This window comes from Arvicanthis niloticus, chromosome 22, assembly GCF_011762505.2.
Source record: "Arvicanthis niloticus isolate mArvNil1 chromosome 22, mArvNil1.pat.X, whole genome shotgun sequence".
Taxonomy (NCBI): Eukaryota; Metazoa; Chordata; class Mammalia; order Rodentia; family Muridae; genus Arvicanthis; species Arvicanthis niloticus.
Window position 1 is genome coordinate 30,514,572 of NC_133429.1, and position 17,923 is coordinate 30,532,494.

Below are 17,923 nucleotides of genomic sequence, written 5' to 3' on the forward strand. Positions count from 1 at the left end.
CCCCTAACTTGATGTTAGTGTTGGCTAAATGCCTCAACCTCTGAATCCCCACCCTCAACTTTGAGGGTAGCTCTAAAGTTAAATATTATTTTTTAGTTATATTACTGTTGAGAAAAATTCTACTGAAACTAAGGAAAAGATACTGCCTAATGTTGATGATCAAGGTAATATTTTAAACTTTTAAAAATGGATCTTATTTTTTTTACATATATGTGAAATATTTCATATAACATATACATACATACATATATACATACATGTGAGTGTTTTTCCTATGTGTATGTATGTGTACCATGTGCATGCCTGGTACTTGTGAAGGCCAGAAGAAGCCTCAGATCCTCTGGAACTGGAGTCACAGATTGTTGTGAGACTTCATGTTGGTGCTGGGAATTGAACATATTTCCTGCATAAAAGAATAAGCACTCTAAACTGCCAAGTAATCTCTCCAGCCCCCAGTATGGGGTAGTTTTACAAGAGACATTTTAGTTTTCTTTTGTATATATTTCTGTCATGGACTTTATTGTAGGTAGAGTCATATTTCTCCATCGCTTCTTAGTCTGGCTACTCATCTGTACAGATGTACAGATAGATAGCCAGATGAGTAGCCAGGCTAAGAAGTTTTAACAGGCAGCAGCCCTGTACTGTGGCATGTGCCATCTCTGATGTTTGGGCCTGTTTAGTACGGTCTTGCTCATTATTTAGAAATACTCAACTTCTGTTAAAATTCAGAATGTACTCACCCAGAAGCCACGTCCCTAAGGTGAATCATTACAGATTATACAGATTACTCCTGAAAAACATTTCTGAATCATAGGCAGAAACCCAGTTCTCTATCTTGGATAGATTTGTGTACATTATCTTTGGACCTTTTAAAGACTGTGCTCGCAAGACATCATATTCAGGATTTAAGTACACTGCCATCTGTTGACAGTGCATTTTTGAAATTGTGTATGTTTACTCAAATTGTGGTAAGCACGTAGAGTCATCAATAACCAAAGCAGGCAAAAATCCTGGGGGACATTCTTGTGTACAGCATACCTTCTGTTTCCTTGTGCTTTTATAATGTAGACAGGGAGGTAGGTAAGTAGGTAGGGGGTGTGACATGACACCATTGTGAAAAATCAGAGTGTTTTTTTAGGGAAAGGAATCAGAAAAGAGTAAGATAGAATTGCTAGGTTGTTGCTAAACCTTTATCATCTGTAGCCTTAGTTCATAGATATTTCTTATGGGAAACCCTACCCCTCAGCTTACTCAGAAAGAGTAAAAATGTTTTACTAAATAATTCAGTTCAACTGACAATTTGCTTGATTTGCAAAACTCTTCACTGTAAATGTAGGAAGAAATGGCTAATGTGATCTGTACAGAAGTAACAGCACACAAAATGAATGACATGAGAGGTGTAGCACAGTGCCAGCTAGAGCCACAGGGAAGAACGTAACCTAGTCAAAAAGGCTGACGTGACAGACCGCTGTCAGACGTTGGTGAGTATGGAGAGCCAGAAAAACTCTGGATGAAGTTGTAAATTGATACAGTGACTTTGGGAAAATGTCAGGGAGTTTCTTATGAGAGTCAGTGTTCACTGTACAGAATTCAGTGTTTTATATTTACCCAAGACAAGAAGACAGTAGGCTTATTTTAAGGATTTATTATTCGTATTTTCTGTATGTGAGTGTTTTGTCTGCATTTATCGGAATACCATTTGTGTGCCCGGGCCAGTGGAATTCAGAGGAGGCCGTCATCCACCACTCATAAACACAAGCAGTAAGAGGCATTCTTCACGCCTCTTTTTCTCTTCATTTCCAATTCAACATGTTTGCTTTACTAGTTGAGGTTTGGGGGAAGGAAAATATATGAACACAGTCGGTTAGTTGGCTTTAGTTAAAACGTCATGTTTGTAGTGAGGAGGGTTGGTTTTTAGTAAAATATCTCCAGCTGACCTCTTTACAGATAAATTGATAACAAGGTTAATTTTCATTTGTATCTTGCTTAAAGCACGTGTGACAAAGACCTAAGTCTATGTTGGCATTTATTTAAATAATATAAGATAATTTTAGCCAATTTTAAAGAGAGTTTTTTTTTTTCATTTTTTTCAGAGATCCCTGTATTTTATTCATAATTGAAAATTTTTGTTGTATAGACTAAATTTAGGGTTCTTTAGCATGGTTTATAAAGTGAATTACAACTTCCCTCTTGCCTTCTCTTATATAAATCTACTTAATTCTTTCTAGTAATTTGCTAATTTTTCAACTCATGGTCATTTGACAATATTGTTTAGTGCCTGACAGACTGCTATTTTCTTCCCCCTTTAAGGAGTTCTTTTAACCTTTGCTATTTTTTTTTAAGCTTTAAATTGCATTTCATAGATGTCCCATTACTGCTTAAGCTGTTGTCAGTTTTCTGAGCTCCTGCAAAGAAGTGTGGCAGTTGCCATGTTAAAGAAGGATTATCTTCCTTCCTGTTTGGAAACATTATTTACAATTTGTCTTTGTGTATCTGTCGTACAGTACCTAAGGAAATGGTTAATATCCAATAATTATTGAAAAATTATAAATGATAGAGCAATGTATTAAAGTAAAAAGAGAAAAAAAAAAGAACAAAAACTGATTTTGGTATTTTTAAAGAACTTTCCTGGAAAAAAATGCCTTATTACAATATATTTTTTTTAAAGTGTTCAGCTCACCTGCATATCTTTCTTATGCTTTTGTATCAACATGAATAGCTGCATCTGTTATTTTTATTTGTATTAGAGCTAACATTGTTAAGTTGCATACATGACTAAGTTTTGTAAAATGGCCTTCTTTTACATCCCTTCCCCTCTTTTTGTCCTATTATTCATGAAAGATAAGTTATATGTAAATTTGTAAATAAGTTATAAATAATGCAGTTACCAGGCAGGGTGTACATGCCTGTGATTCTAGTTCACGTGTGGCTGAGGCAGGAGGATGTTTAGTGTGGGCTGCAGAGTAAGGCTCTGTCAGATGGGAAAGGGTGTAGTGGGAAGGCGCTCATTATGGTCCTTGTATGATTACTTCTCCCATAGGACGTCTGAAATCGGCTGGAAAGATAACTTTATGTGAGTTTCTAAGTCAGTTTCTTGCAAAGAAAGGAAGGCTAAAGCCATTTATTGGTTTGATTGTCTTTTCAGAAGTCAGTTTTTATATTCCTTGGTTATCCCCTTTAGATTTTATAGGCTGTCATTCTGCTAATAACTTTCTTCCAGGGTTGGAAACTTTATGATCCAAAATATAAAATGAGGGGTGGGGAAGATTATTATAGAACTGAAAAAGAATTTTCACATTGCTTAGGCACAAGGATGATTGTATTATGAGGATGGCCTCACCTGTTTCTGTGCACTGTTACTTTAGGCTTCATTTTTTTAATGTTTGGTAAATTTAGAGCTATAAACTAGAACAGAAGATAAGCTGCTGTGAGGTCACTGAAAAGATAGGAGCCGAAAGGTGGCTGGAAAACAAGCCCTTGTTAAAAGCAAGTGTGCTTTCCAGCAACACTGTCAGAGTCATTTAAACTATGGAAGTATAAACTTTCCGTTACTTACAGAATCATGCATCCAAGATATATAACATCAGCCATGATCTTTGATACCAGAGAAAATTAATAGAGAAAACGTAAATTCCGCTTTTGTGCTTGATTTTAAAATGAGGAAAGTATTTGTAGTAAAGGAGGGAGATTTGCACCAGAGGAGATTGAACCTAATCTGTCTGTACTTGGCTTTATATATTTATTGTGAATTTGTTTGTTTGCTTGCTTGTTTTCAGTAACGTTGCTGGGATTGTGAGAAAATCCGGAACAAAAAATTTGAGCTCTCTCGTGATAATTTGGCACCTATGTTCGTGTATTTTAAAGCTTTCAATTTTGACTTTAACCCCCTGCTTTTTCTTCCTTGGGAATCCCAGAACCTTATATGGTCAAGACTTAGCTTTCAGACTTTCAGTAAAATGCAAGGCACCACTCCAAAAAAGAGAAAAAAAAAAAAAAAAAAAAAAGGCAGGCTGGCTTTCCCTTTGTCTTCAGTGCTCTCTCCTTGGCTGCCTTCATTACCACAGTAGCCGAGTCACTAAGAGCCTCAGTGGTCCTCTGAGGGGGAAGGAGTTCCTCTTGTGGAAGTATTGTTATGCTGGTACACTAACATTAACAAATGGTACATGGCATTGGTTATATAATTTGATTTAAAAAATAAAATTGCAAAGCAGTTTAGGTTCTTTTGTCTTGTAAACAAGAGGGATATATTGTATGTGTGTGTCTCATACCTGGGAAATTAGAATTTTTCCATGGCACAGTATTGACAGTGCTGAAAAATAAAGTTGCTGCTTGGGAGTCTTTCTGTACTAATGTTGCTACTTTCTGAATAGAGGACACATGAAAAGATGCAAGCATTCAGAAGCACAGCCCGCATGCTGTTGAATAAGTTCTTTGATTCTTACTATCACTCAGTTAGACCTTTAAGGTAAATTAATATTTTGAAAATTCTTAGTATCAGTTGACAGTTCTATTTAGGAAAAGGGAAGTTATTCTCTCTCAGTTAAACTAAAGACTTTATAATTAACCCATCTCTCATAGCAAGTCTATGACACACACAATTTCAATTTCCGTGATCGTGGTGAGTTACAAGTAACAAAGATTGCCAGCTTATACAGCTACTGGTGAAGCTGCATCATTCTGCAGAGGAAGCAGATACAAGTAAGTAAAACACTATTGTTAGTGTTTTAGGTCAAGGGTGTTCATAATGTTACAGAAAACATTCAGTCCCAGGATGTTTGTTCAAGCTGTAGAAGACGTTCAAGACAAATGCTGAGTTCTAACTTAGCAATTTAGAGGATATACCAGCTCTTAACCATTACCTGATGAAGTCCAAGAATGTACATCTTGTGTCTTCCTCCAGAGATGATGTCAAGTTCTAGCTACCTTGGTTCATTCTGAGGACCGAAAATATTGGAATTCTTGGTAACAGTTCTTTCTTCTTTTCCCCTCCTCCTTTGCCATTGAACTAGTTTCTCTCTTGAACCTCCAATTACAGGAATTTGTAGGAGAGAGAGTTAGATGAATCTTCTTTGAGGATCTCCTCCAGCTATCACACCTTGTTACAAAGGTGCTACAGCACTGGTCAGCACTGGATTAGTCTCTGGCATGAACTCTTGAGGAAATGCTCCAGCCATACCAAACCTTAACAGAACCTAAGAATATGCTTCTGTTGTGTTTTCAGCACTGGGCTTTGTTTTGTCTAATAACTTTAGTTATTTTAGCAAAGTTTTATAATGGTCACTTTCTATCAGAGAAACCTGTACGTGTTAAAACTTTTAGTAGGATACTTCTCCTCAAATAGGCAATGTATATTGGAATTTATGTAATCATTGACTATTGGTCAGATAAAATAACTTCTGTGTAGTCAGTGGTATATAAAATTTACATGCAAAGCTTTTCTCCCTCCACATTGAAAATTTTTATGATATTATGAATTGTAATTTATTGTTGATTATTGTCTGTATGAGAGATTCAGAGTTGGCAGTGCTCCTTTACTATATAGTAATGCAGATAAGTTTCTGGAGAGTGATGTTTTGGAATTCATTTCTAAGTATTCTTAGGTGTTATAGCCATTTTTCAGCATTGATCTAGATCCTATGATACTAAAATGCAACAGTAGTTATGATTAAATATTATCTATAATTGCTATCAGGAAATATTTCAGAGTCCTTCTACAGAAACATTTTTTGGTATATATATATATATATATATATATATATATATATATATATATATATATATATATTTACATTTCAGATGCCATCGCCTTTCCCCATTTCCCCTTTCTAGAAAACCCCTATCCCATGCCCCCTTTTCCTTTTTGCTTTTATACATTTTTTTAAAATGTTAATCAAAGGCTTTATAAGTTTGGTAATGCTCAATCAGAAGTGTAACCCAATACCCAACCTAGATATATCAACTATCTTTGACTGGTGGAGACATGTGAACGTCTGCCTCCATGCCCCCCCTTCTCTCTCATCACCTAGCTTCACCCTTCTTGTTAGAATAAAACTTTTCTCTCAAAATGCAACTAGAGCATAATTATTCCTAATTGTACCAATAAGGTACAAGATAGTCCTGATACCCAGTCCATCTTTTTGGTATGTTTTAATTAAAAAGGATGTATACCACACTTTCTGTTTTAAACAAAAAGCACTTATTTTGCAAAAAGTAAATAAAGAATAAAGAAATAATTAAATTTCAGGTGCTATTTTCTTTTTTTTTTTTTCTTTTTTTGTTTTTTTTTTTTTTTTTTTTTTTTCGAGACAGAGTTTTTCCGTGTAGTCCTGGCTGTCCTGGAACTCACTCTGTAGACCAGGCTGGCCTCGAACTCAGAAATCCGCCTGCCTCTGCCTCCCAAGTGCTGGGATTAAAGGCGTGTGCCACCACCGCCCGGCGCTATTTTCTTTATAACTTTTTTTCTCATTGTAATAGGCCCAGGCTGGTTTCAGACGTGTTACATAGCTGAGGATGACTTTGAGTTCCTGATCTTTCTGCCTCCATCTCCCAAGTGATTGATAGAATTACAAGCCATGCCAATTTCTTTATTACCAAGCTGATTTCCTATGGTAGTAAGAAGATATACTAAGGAAACATTGTAATAAGATAAATTTTAACCATAAAGAGTTCTAAAGAGGTTTATTTGTCCTCCCAAAATATGAGGATATAGCTAGAAAATTGTCATGTATTTGGGAGACACCAGGTTCTTACCAGTTACTGATCTGGCTAGGACTTGTTCTTGGACTTCAGACTCAAGAACTCTCAGATAGAATTGTACTAAATGCCAAGCAAATAATTCAAGGGAAATAAACCAGCAAAAACACAGGGTATATAGTTTTCCAGTTCATCTTCTGAATTTTTGCAACAGTCTCATATAAGTTGACCTCAGACTCATTGTTAGCCAGTGTTGTCACTTAAGTTCCTAATTTTCTCCCCTGCATCTCCCAAGCAGTGGGATCTAGGGTATGCGCCACCACATGGGCTTTTCCTCACAGTTCTCTGGGTGACGGATCATTGGAGCTCACTTGAGTGAGGAACCTTTAAGTTGCTGAGGGAAACAGAAAGTGTGGAAGTTATTAGCACTCTTCTATGTATTACCATAAAGCTTTCCTTCCTGTGACAGTTGCTACCACCTTGTGTGGCCTACAGTTGGTCTAGCCATACCCTACTGTAACCTATTGGTATTCTTTCAGGCATAACTTAAAGTATGTAAAAAATACATATATAAATATATAGTATTTTGGTTTTATTTTTAACACTGGTTAGAAACATCACTCATGTTTATACTTATGCTTTTCACTTGGTAAAATATCTATGAATTTATTTCAAATTACTCCATAAATTAGTTCTTCATTGGTGACAATTAGTGTATGTTCTAGTTTGATTCTCTATTAGTTGTGATAAACACCATGACCAGAAGCAACTTAGGGGAGAAACGGGTTTATTTGCCTTACTGAGCACAGTCCATGATTGAAGGGGAAACCAAGGTAGGAACCTAGAGGTGTGAACTGAACTAAAGTCCTTGGAGGAATGCTGCTTACTGTCTTGCTTCACTACATTTTTTTTGGGGGGGGGGGGGGTAATGCCTTACACCTAGGAATGGTTCATAATGGACTAGGCCCTCCCAAATCAATTGGCAACCAAGACAGTCCCTGTAGAGCATTTGGATGGCAGTGATTCTTCAGTTGAGATTCTCTTTCTAGGTGTGTTTAGGTCTGTATCAAGTTGACAAAGCTATGACTGTCTGTAAATTAAGTATTTAAAGTTATTGAAACTTACTAGGTTTTCATGGATAATTTTGTGCATGCTTTTTTTTTTTTTTTTTTTTGCACATTTGTGAACATGTACAGAATACGTTCCTAGAGTGAACTGCCTTGTCAAGGTAGGGCATATGCATTTGAAGTCTTCATAATAGCTGGGACCATACTGGTCAGGGGTATTATTGTGCCTTGTGCTGCAGCTACTGTTTAGTCAGTTGTATGTCCTATTGGTTAGAAACACAGGTAATATAACCAGACTTGTGAGTTACAATCTCAGTCTTGCTAGTTATCAGCTATTAAATGATCATAATGATAATAGTTCTTAAATATTGGGTTGCTATGGGGATAAGTTTTTTAATGCTTGTGAAGTACTTAGAACAGTTTCTAGCATATTCAGAAGTGCAATAGAAAGGTTGGTGTTTATTTGGAAGGAAGGTTCAATAAAGATTGGCTTCAGCTTTGCCCCTAGGAAGCACTTAGCCTCCTTAAAGGTTTGTTTAGTTTTGTTTTTATTTTCTTTGTTTGCATAGAACACTATACTTGGTCTATTTATTTCCTTTTCTTTAAGATAAGCTTCTGATTCCTTTTGTTGTGGTTTTTATATGTATGTTTATTGTCGGATACACGCATGTCTGTACACCATGTATGTGTCTAGTGCCCAAGGGGCCCCTAGAACTGGAATGGCAGCCAGTTGTGAGCTGCCATGTGGATTCTGGTAATGGAACTTGGGTTATTTGGAATAGCAGTCAGTGCTCTTAACCACTGAACCATCCCTCCAGCCCCTGCTCCATTTTGAAGAAGTTCAGTCTTTTCTGGACCGTGATGCAGACTTGTCTGAGTGTGTTTTAAATACGCTGTTTATGCCTTGTCGTCTGTCCTCTGGGTCAGTTACCACAGGTGTCAGAATTTACAATGCCAGTGAGATTTTCTCTTATAGATTTAAGAACTCCTTAAGATGGAAACCTGGGACCATTATGAAAGAGTTTTTTTCGCCCCATACCCTGTGCTCCCAAATCTAGGTTAATACTTTAGTCTATATAATTTATAATAGTTCTTTTTATTTTGTATTTAGTTGTTTCTTCCTGAGTTCAGAAATCTAGGCTGTGTTCTTCACCATTGTATTCCTAGCAGGCAACACTTGATAACTGTTGAATTGGGGAGGAAAACCATGTTTTTTATGGTTTGCTGAACTTTGAAGAATTGCATTTAGAAGCTATTAGATGATTAAAATCTATGATCTATTTGTTTTGAAAGCTATAAAACCTTTTATGTTCTCACTAGATAGAAGACGTTTTGGAAAAAAAACTTAGTGGTTTAAGGATGTCAGTTAATTAATAATTTGATATGTATTCAGACTTTTGTCAAATCAATGCCATGAATTCAATCTTGATGCATAATTTTTGGCTATGTTAAGAATTGAAACCAGGGCTTAATGAATGCTAGGCAAACGTTCTACCACTGAGCTGTATTCCCGGTTCTCATTCTGAGACAGGCTTTCATAGCTTACCCAACCTGGTCTAGAACACACTCTGTAGCCCCACATTGGCCTTGGTAGGACTTGTGTCACTAGACCACACATTCTTCTTTAGCCTGTGTTATTTTTCTTTTGATTGCTTGAATAAAACAGTAGACACTTTTATTTCCTTCCCTGACACTAATGTTGTTTTCTTGTTGGAAAGTTGACTTACAAACTCTTGTAGCTGAGTTTGTAGTCGTGAGTGCTAAAATAGGTTTTAGCAAAGAAAAGACTGCTTTTAGTTGCTTCCTGCCTTTCTATAGTGCTCCAGCAGTACTGAGCCTGGGCTAAGATTTGTTTCATACCATCCGTTTGCTTGAACTCAGCTCCAGTCTCACAATGACATGTCTGTTGTTTTTTTTATAAATTACATGGTAGTTTTTGTTCTCTTCTCTTTTTTTTTAACTTTATATGTTTTCTTTTTCTTAATTAAAAATGTGTATCTTGAAGACAGAACTAAGTGGTTTTTAGTCCCTTGGCAAGCAAATCATTAAAATATATTTTTGGTATGATGTAATGTATAGGCAGTTTTTGTTTTTAGGAACCATAGTTTAAAAGACTGAATATATGAGGCTGTAAGAAGACACTATGTCTCAGACAGTACTGAACCTAATTCTATCTACATACTTAATCACTGGGTCTTTAGTACCTACTTACTAAGGAGGTTAGTGTTTTAGTGGCATTCACTTGTGTCTTTTGTACCATCCTCTAGGCATAAAGAAAAACAAGGAGAATGTGCCCTCTAGTGCTAGTCTTCGGCTCTACAAAATGCATGCTTTGAATTGTACAGAGTGCATAATTAGAAATTTTATTAGTGAAAGAATAATTCTGAAATTTGACTCATTTCATAGTTCTAAGAATTTTAAGTTTCTGAAGGTGTTTCCTTACTACTGCTCAAAATGAAAGTATACCTACCTTCTGAAAATGTAGGTTCAACTCTAGCTTTCTAGATCCTTATCAATAAATGGAAGAAAACTGTAAGTGGATTTGAACATGTTTTAATCTTTGGATATTTGTCTCTTCCGGTGTTGAGGTATTCTTATTCAAATAGTGCTGAGTGAATGTTTGAGCAATGCTTACATTACTTTTTTTCATAGAAACTTAGGTTTTGATTTGTAAAATGTTCCTGTCATGTTTCTTTTTTTTTTAATAGTCTGTATTTGCCATTTCTAGTTCCTTCTGCTAACACATTTATAGTATCTTTTTTTTGACAGACACTGTTGTCTCCTATGGTTTCTAGGAAATGTAAGCTGGACTTTTCCTTTTCTGAACAAGGGGTTTCTTTTGGCTTAATCATTATGGTGACTGTTTTGGACTTACTGTCCTGATGGTTGTATCATTTGGCTGTCTGCCTTTTAAAGGGCAGACTTTTTTATTCTATACACTTGACTAAAGGGTTGAACAGAAAAAAGCCGAGGAAGCTTTCAGCAGTTCAGAGCTCCCCTTGCTTTCATCGTTAGGTGGAGATGACCTCTCTAGATTCCCACACTGGCTCATTTGTCAATCCTTAGTGGAAGACCATGGTACTTGGTACATGGTACTTGGTTAAGAACGCAGCTTGGAGACCTTGTTGGCTAACTCACAATTCCTCTTTTGAAATGTCTCACTGCACTTTAAAATAGAATGAAACCATGACTTGGACACTGACATTTCAGTTCCTCTTAAAACAGACTGTGTGTCACACAGGTGCTGGACTGTTTCTAGCATACCCCAGACTGTTGTTCTGTCAGGAGAGCTTTATTCTTTATAAGAGTCATATAGAGTTTATGTTTTCACATTGTCTTTTTACATTCCAATAACTGGTGCTAATGATTGGGCATAAGCATTTTAACTATTGCCGGTAATTAAATTTTAATGCTAAATTGCTATAATTATGTTCATATGCAACTACCGTTTTCCAGTTGCTTTGCTTTTTTCCTCATAATTTGCATGACTAAGCTCATAGGAGTCTGTTTGAAGGAGGTTTGGAATCTCTAAGGTGCTCTTATTACACCATTAAACTTCCTCATTTACTTAGAAATCATTTTTAGTAGTACTAAGGAAATTGGACAGTTTTTCATCTCTTAACATTGTTTTATAATTTAAAGAGGAAAATATTTTTTATTGGGTTAAAAAATAAAAAATGAAAAATTTAATAGAATTTAATATTTTACTATATAGTGAAAAGGAATATAACAGTACTAGAATTTATTTCAAATAGTATTGTTTTTTAATTGTGATTTTACCTCATTAAACTATGTAATTGCTAAACACATTGGCTTTGACCTATTTTAACAGTACAGTTTAGTGATTATCAAAGTTAAACAGGGTCGATAAAAAATTTGTCTTTAGAGCTTTGAGCTTTTTCTGTAGCCTCTTCATGCAACTCTCTCTGCTTTCAAACTTTCCAACTTTTTCCATGCACATGTGTAAGACAATGAGAACAGAAGTCTTAGGTACTTGAGTTTGTTGAGTAAATTTGTAGCTCAAGTTAACACTGCCTGGACCTGGAATTAAAGGGTGACGACCGTCTCCATAGCCACTGACGGTTGGTAATTGTACTGGATGTGCAGTCAGTAAAACTTAAGCCACGTCTGTTAAGATTTTGGAAACATATTTGATTCATTCTGTTTCTTACCTTGTATGGCTCAATAACTGACCAAATTTAGTCAAGTATTTTAAGTCTGCAAGTCATGTGTCTCTTAATGTGCTGCATGTGTTAGCTCTCGATTCTTCTAGCAACAGTATTTTTATGAGCATGCCGTGCCAGCTTCTTACATGTAGTTTTAACGCTCAGGAGAACACTTTGAACAATTTACACCCTGAGTTTGAGGTGCAGATATAATACAAGTTTGTGATAATGCTTTTAGCATTAATTTGTGTTAAAACATTTAACTTATGAATAGAATAAAAGAATAAACAATTTAGCCTTACTTGCTTTATACATTTATGCTGCTACTTTTTATATTGAGTTAAACATATACATGTTTTAAAATGGCAGAGCTTCATTTATTGTAGAACAGATATTTCCTATATATTTCCTATATGGTAATTTTTTAAAAAGTAGCCTTTGTTAAATGGCTACTTTAAAAATCTTTTTCCCCCATAAAATATTTATAAGAATATTCTGGACCCTGCTCCCCCTTACTGTTACCGTATCTGCCTCACACTGTTTGTTACATACAAGGATGTTACCCAGTTAGTTTTACTTTAACCTCAGCTGTACGGTCTCTTGTAGGAAAATGAGATTCTACCCAAATGGCTAATCTAACTGTATAGAAGTTTATTGAGATGTTTAGACTTTGGTTCAGGTTAATTTTAGTGTGCGATGGGTGTTCATTTGCAAGTTCTTTATGTTTATTTTAAAAATATTTTGGTTTGCTAACTGAGTAAAGCTCTACAGATGTCTTTATTCTAAGTGGAATATGTTGATCATAATTTAGTCTCTTCTATGGTTTTTTGGTCACTTTTATTCTTCAGTGATTTCAAGTCCCATTATTTTAATTGTCTATTTTAATTAAGCTATGATTACATCATTTATTTCATTATTTTAAATTTTAAATTATTTCAATATTTTAAATAATTACTTCAGTTTAGGTAATTTTCTGTTACTTCTAGCTCATATTTATTGCCAGACCTGAAAGTTTGCATGCTGGATAGGTGTTCAGATACCTAAGCTCATAGAGTCAGAATTAATCAAATCATCATATTCTCCTTCAGTCTGCACCTTGGAACTCCAGTTTTCATCCCCATAAGTGACTTTTCTTGCCCTGTAGTCTTTTCATTAACCTTTATAGTTTTTTCCCCAAGGTTTCAATAGAAGCTTTTAATTCCTGCACTTAAGGAGACAGAGGTAGGTGGGCCCCTGAGTTTAGTCAGGCCTGCATGTCCACAAAGGGAGTTTCAGGCCACCCAGGCTACAAAGTGAGACCTGCTCTTTTTTCTTTTTCTTTTCTTTTGTCTTTTCTTAAGTAACTTAATGTTCTGCATTAGTTCCACTCCTGTTATTTGCTGCTACTGCCTATACCTAGAATATAAAGGTTGAAGTTAGCCTTCCATCTCCGTACTGCTTCTGGTGACCATATGCGATGGTGATGGTGATGGGATCGTGGCATGCCTGCTTTAAAGGTTTAAAAAGTTGAAAATTAACCAAGGTTGAAAAAGTGAAGTCAATTTGGGGGGGGGGGGGGGAAAGGAATGGATATAATGTTTAGAAATATCTCCAATAAGTCAACATGGGTCATTAGTTCTTTCCAAATAGCATTCTGTAAAGTATTTCCTAACACGATAAAGTTTTCTATCACTTCTTTATTTTGATGGCTGTGTCCTATGTTTTACATAGCTGTAGTCCTCAAATCTCTAGCTTTTCTACCTTTAACCAGTGCTCACAAAACACACATACACGTTTAAATTAATAATAACCACTACATATTAATTTATGGTCTCTTGTGTTAGAATATATTCTGAGTACTTCAGACCCTTAAATGAAGTCTTATAAATTGTTACAGAGAGGGGAGTCATGAGTATATATGAATGTTAACATGATAGGGAATTTTAGTGCTATATAAATGTCAGCTTTGTCCTTTGACTTGAAGTATTAAGATACCAGTGTCCCAAATGATTGTGGGTGGATGGGTGTGGGTGTGTGTTGATGCCAGAGGTTGATGTCCGGGTGTCTTCTCTGCTGTTCTCCTTCCTTATGAGACAAGATCTCAGTGACCTGCTCAGTGGTTACAACCCCTGAGATCTTCCCACCTCTACTTTCTGGGTACTGTGACCAGGTGCATATCTTTGTGGTGACTTCTTACGTGAGTCCTGAGGATCCAAACTCAGGCTTGTGTGCTTGTGCAACCAGCACTTCGCCAGCTGAGCCACTTCCCTGATCTCTACACCCCCCCCCGCCCCCGTTATTTTCTGCTTCAGAAAAATGCTACTGACAGCATTTTTCTTGTTTCTGTATCAAGTAAAGCAAAATTGTTTTTACTTATAAAGCAAATACATATTAGGTGACTTAGGAGTGTGTTAGCATCTATAGGACCACAGATAGATGAGAAATAAATTGAACTAGGGACATGTTTGAAAATGCAGTGTGTTATGTGTACAAAGAACATATTTGTGGAATCAGAGACATCTGTATTAGTGTCCAATTTCATTTTCTCCTCAGGCTACTTCTTCAAGCTGCTAAACCCTTTGAGGTCTTGTAAGGTCTGTACTTAGTGTGTCCTTTCACCTGTCAAATACCATATGAAGTACTAGGCTACAAAAAAAGTGGGGTTTTTTGGTTTTGTTTTGTATCAAGCCTTGTGTTAGTAGTAGGAGAAATAGGTGGTGAGCAATTAAGCAAACATTTGTTTTATATTTTGTTATATATTTTATATATAAATGGCGTGGAGTAAAATGGTAGGGCAAGAATTTGTTTTTTTTTTTTTTGGAGACTAGAAAAGGTCTTATCAGAAAGCTGACATTTGCTGGTACTTGGAGCTCAGTGCTACTGCTTGCTAGCATGTGTGAGGCCTTGCAGTCGATTTTCTGATACCACCATCCCATCCCCTACGAGAAAATCCTTGAAACTAACTTGTAATTGCTTAGGACCTGGAGACATTGCTGAACAATTAGGGATGCCTGCTGCTCTCGCATGGAACTAGATTTTTCCATCGGCTTATTAGGTAGCTCACAACAGCTTATAACCCCAGTCCAGGGCATCTGACTCTTTTCTGGCCTCTGCAGGTGTATACACAGAGACACAGACACACTCAGTCATGCATGCATGCATAATTAATTAATTAATCAATCAAAATGGACATTTAAGCAAAGACTCACTTATGAAGTGTCACATACTTGTACAGTTCTCCCATATAGGACTAGCTCATATCTCACATCAGTCACCCCAAACTGATTGCAAGCTTGGACTTAGTAATACTTACACAGACCCATTCATGGTTGTCATGTCTCAACTTGCATTGATGAGGAACTTAAAAAAGTTCTTCAGATTTCTGCTAAGTGCATCATATTTAAGTGCTCTGTCATTTTACTTAAGTAGCACAACAGCAAGATGACACTTAATTTAGTGGTTGTAGTATAGGTCCACCATTACAATTACAACCTATTAGAGATGGCGAGTATCCAGCCCAAGAGCCTAGTAATACCCTCATGGGCTTGATTTGTGTGTAGTGATGTTTTCTACTTTCTGTATCAGCAGATACAATCTCAAGGGATAAAATGTTAGATAGTAGCATTAGGGACACTGAAACCCAAACCTTATGGTTCTGCTCATAATGTGGTGGGAAAAAAAATCATGGTGAAGTATAGGGTGTGTGTGTGTGTGTGTGTGTGTGTGTGTGTGTGTGTGTGTGTGTGTGCGTGCGTGCGTGCGTGTGTGCGCGTGTGCTCGCGCGCATATATATATATATATATTACTGGTTATTTAGGGCACAAAGCTACTATGAAAGTATGTTAAATGAGATGTCAACAATAATAAAGTTTACTATGAACATCATAGAAAATAAAGTTTACTATAAACATCATAGAAAAGAAGCCTTTGTGTTTTACCGGTTTCAGATCTTTTTTTTTTGCCATTTCAGTCATTCTGTTGTTCTGTTTTCATTCCCAGAAAATACTTTCTCTTCCTAAGCAGACACTTTGAGGGTGAAGAACTAGCTAGGATCTCCCTTTGTAGTACTGGTTGGCTTTATTCATGATCCTCTTACCTCTCGGTTCTCCAGTGTCAAGATTATAGATACAGGCCACCACACACTGCTAAGAATTCTTAGTGTTTAAGGGATTTATTCTTAAATCTTTACTTGTACAAGTGTCTGCCTATCTGGATATATGTATACCATGTGTGTACCTGGTTCCTCCAGAGGCTGGAAGAGAGCTTTGGATTTCCTTGGAACTGGAGTTTCAGGTAATTGTGAGCCTCAGTGTGTGGGTACTGATAACTGAATCTGGCTTCTCAGTGAGAACAGCCGAGAACTCTTAACCTCTGAGCCATCTCCAGCCCCTCTCCAGACTTCCTTATTTACTCTTAAGTTATGAAAAGTCAACGAGCTCTTACAGATTGTATCAATATTTGCAGAGTCATATCTTAGAAATGACAATTTAAAGTCTCAAAAAAACTATAATAATTGTAGTCATTCTTCCATTGAGGGACATCTATCTGAGTTGTATCCCGTTTCTGATAAAGCTGCTATGAGCATAGTTGAGCAAGTGTTTTTGTGGTATGGTGGAGCATCTTTTGGGTATATGTCCAGGAATGGTATAACTGGGTCTTCAGGTAGAACTATTGGCAATTTTCTGAGGAAACACCAAATTGATTTCCAAAGTGGTTGTCCAAGTTTGCACTCCTACCAGCTTGCGTGCTTCTCAGCCAGTAGAGATTCCTCTGTTGAGAGTTCTCTGTTTAGCTCCACATGCCATTTCTTAATTGGATTGTCTAACTTCTTTAATTCATTATATATTTTGGATATTAGCCCTCTGTCTGGTATAGGGTTGGTGAGGAATTTTCCCAATCTGTAGGCTGTTGTTTTGTCCTATTGCCAGTGTCCTTTGCCTTATAGAAGCTTTTCAGTTTCATGAAGTCCCATTTATTGTTGATCTTAGTGCTTGAGCTATATGTTCTGTTCAGGAAGTTGTCTCTTGTACCAGTGAGTTCAAGTCTATTCCCCACTTTCTCTTCTATTAGATTTATGCCTGAAGTGGCTACCGTCTATGGCCAGGCAGGACTCCCAGTGAAAGGATTGGGACAGCAACCCATCCAGAATACCTTCGTCCCAGGATGTGTCCTTCCTGATGGATGTACAGTGATAGGGATAGAGCAGAGGTAGAGGGAGTAGCCAACCAGTGACTGGCCCAGGTTGGGACTCATTCCATGGGCAAGAACCAATCCCTGACGCTATTAATGATACTCCTTGTAGGCTGGAGCCTAGGATGTGCCTGGGTGGGGTGGGACTTGCTTGTCTAATTGATGTTAGTTGGTATTCATGTAGTAAAAGACTGATTTTGATTTCATTCATGTTCAAGAAAATGGATTGCCAGAAATCTAATTCAACATATACGCACTGCAACATTTAGGTAAAAATAATATTCATTGGAAAAGTAGCTAGTTGTCATTTGTATAAATGCTTCTCCAGATACCTATCATATCTGGAAAAGTGCTCTAATCTATGCTTCCTACGATATTCTATAGGATATTAGATAAACATATACTCAGGAGTTGAGAGTCTATATAATTTACACTTTTTTACTGCCTTATCAAGGACAGTTATAATTAAGAGCATCTTCAAAAATATACCTTGAGTCCTTACTGGTCAGTGCAGTGCCTGTTATTAGAGGTGACTTGTTTTATTCACCACTGCCTTGATTTGTGCCTAAGGCACATCTGTTTTTATCACTCACTTTTGCATTTTCAAGTGTACTTGTCAGTAAAGTACAAGGAAGAGTAATACATTGATACTATTTTGAAAAAAAAATTTGTTAATTTTCTGAAAGGATCTTGGTTTCTATTTTCTAATAGATCATCTTTCAGAAATCACTGCTATAGTAATGATATTAGTACTTCATTGTATTATGTTGGTTGTTAAGTAGATTTGCCTTCTTCTTGTTGTTGTTGAGTGAGGTCTTGCTATGTAAC

The 17,923-nt window shown here is 36.5% G+C and overlaps 1 protein-coding gene across 5 annotated transcripts in view; it reads left to right on the forward strand.

Moving 5' to 3' along the window:
• The window catches only part of Ppp1r12a (protein phosphatase 1 regulatory subunit 12A), a 109,517-nt gene that overhangs the window by 21,544 nt on the left and 70,050 nt on the right, over nucleotides 1-17,923 (forward strand). The gene's annotated exons all lie outside the window — the stretch shown is intronic.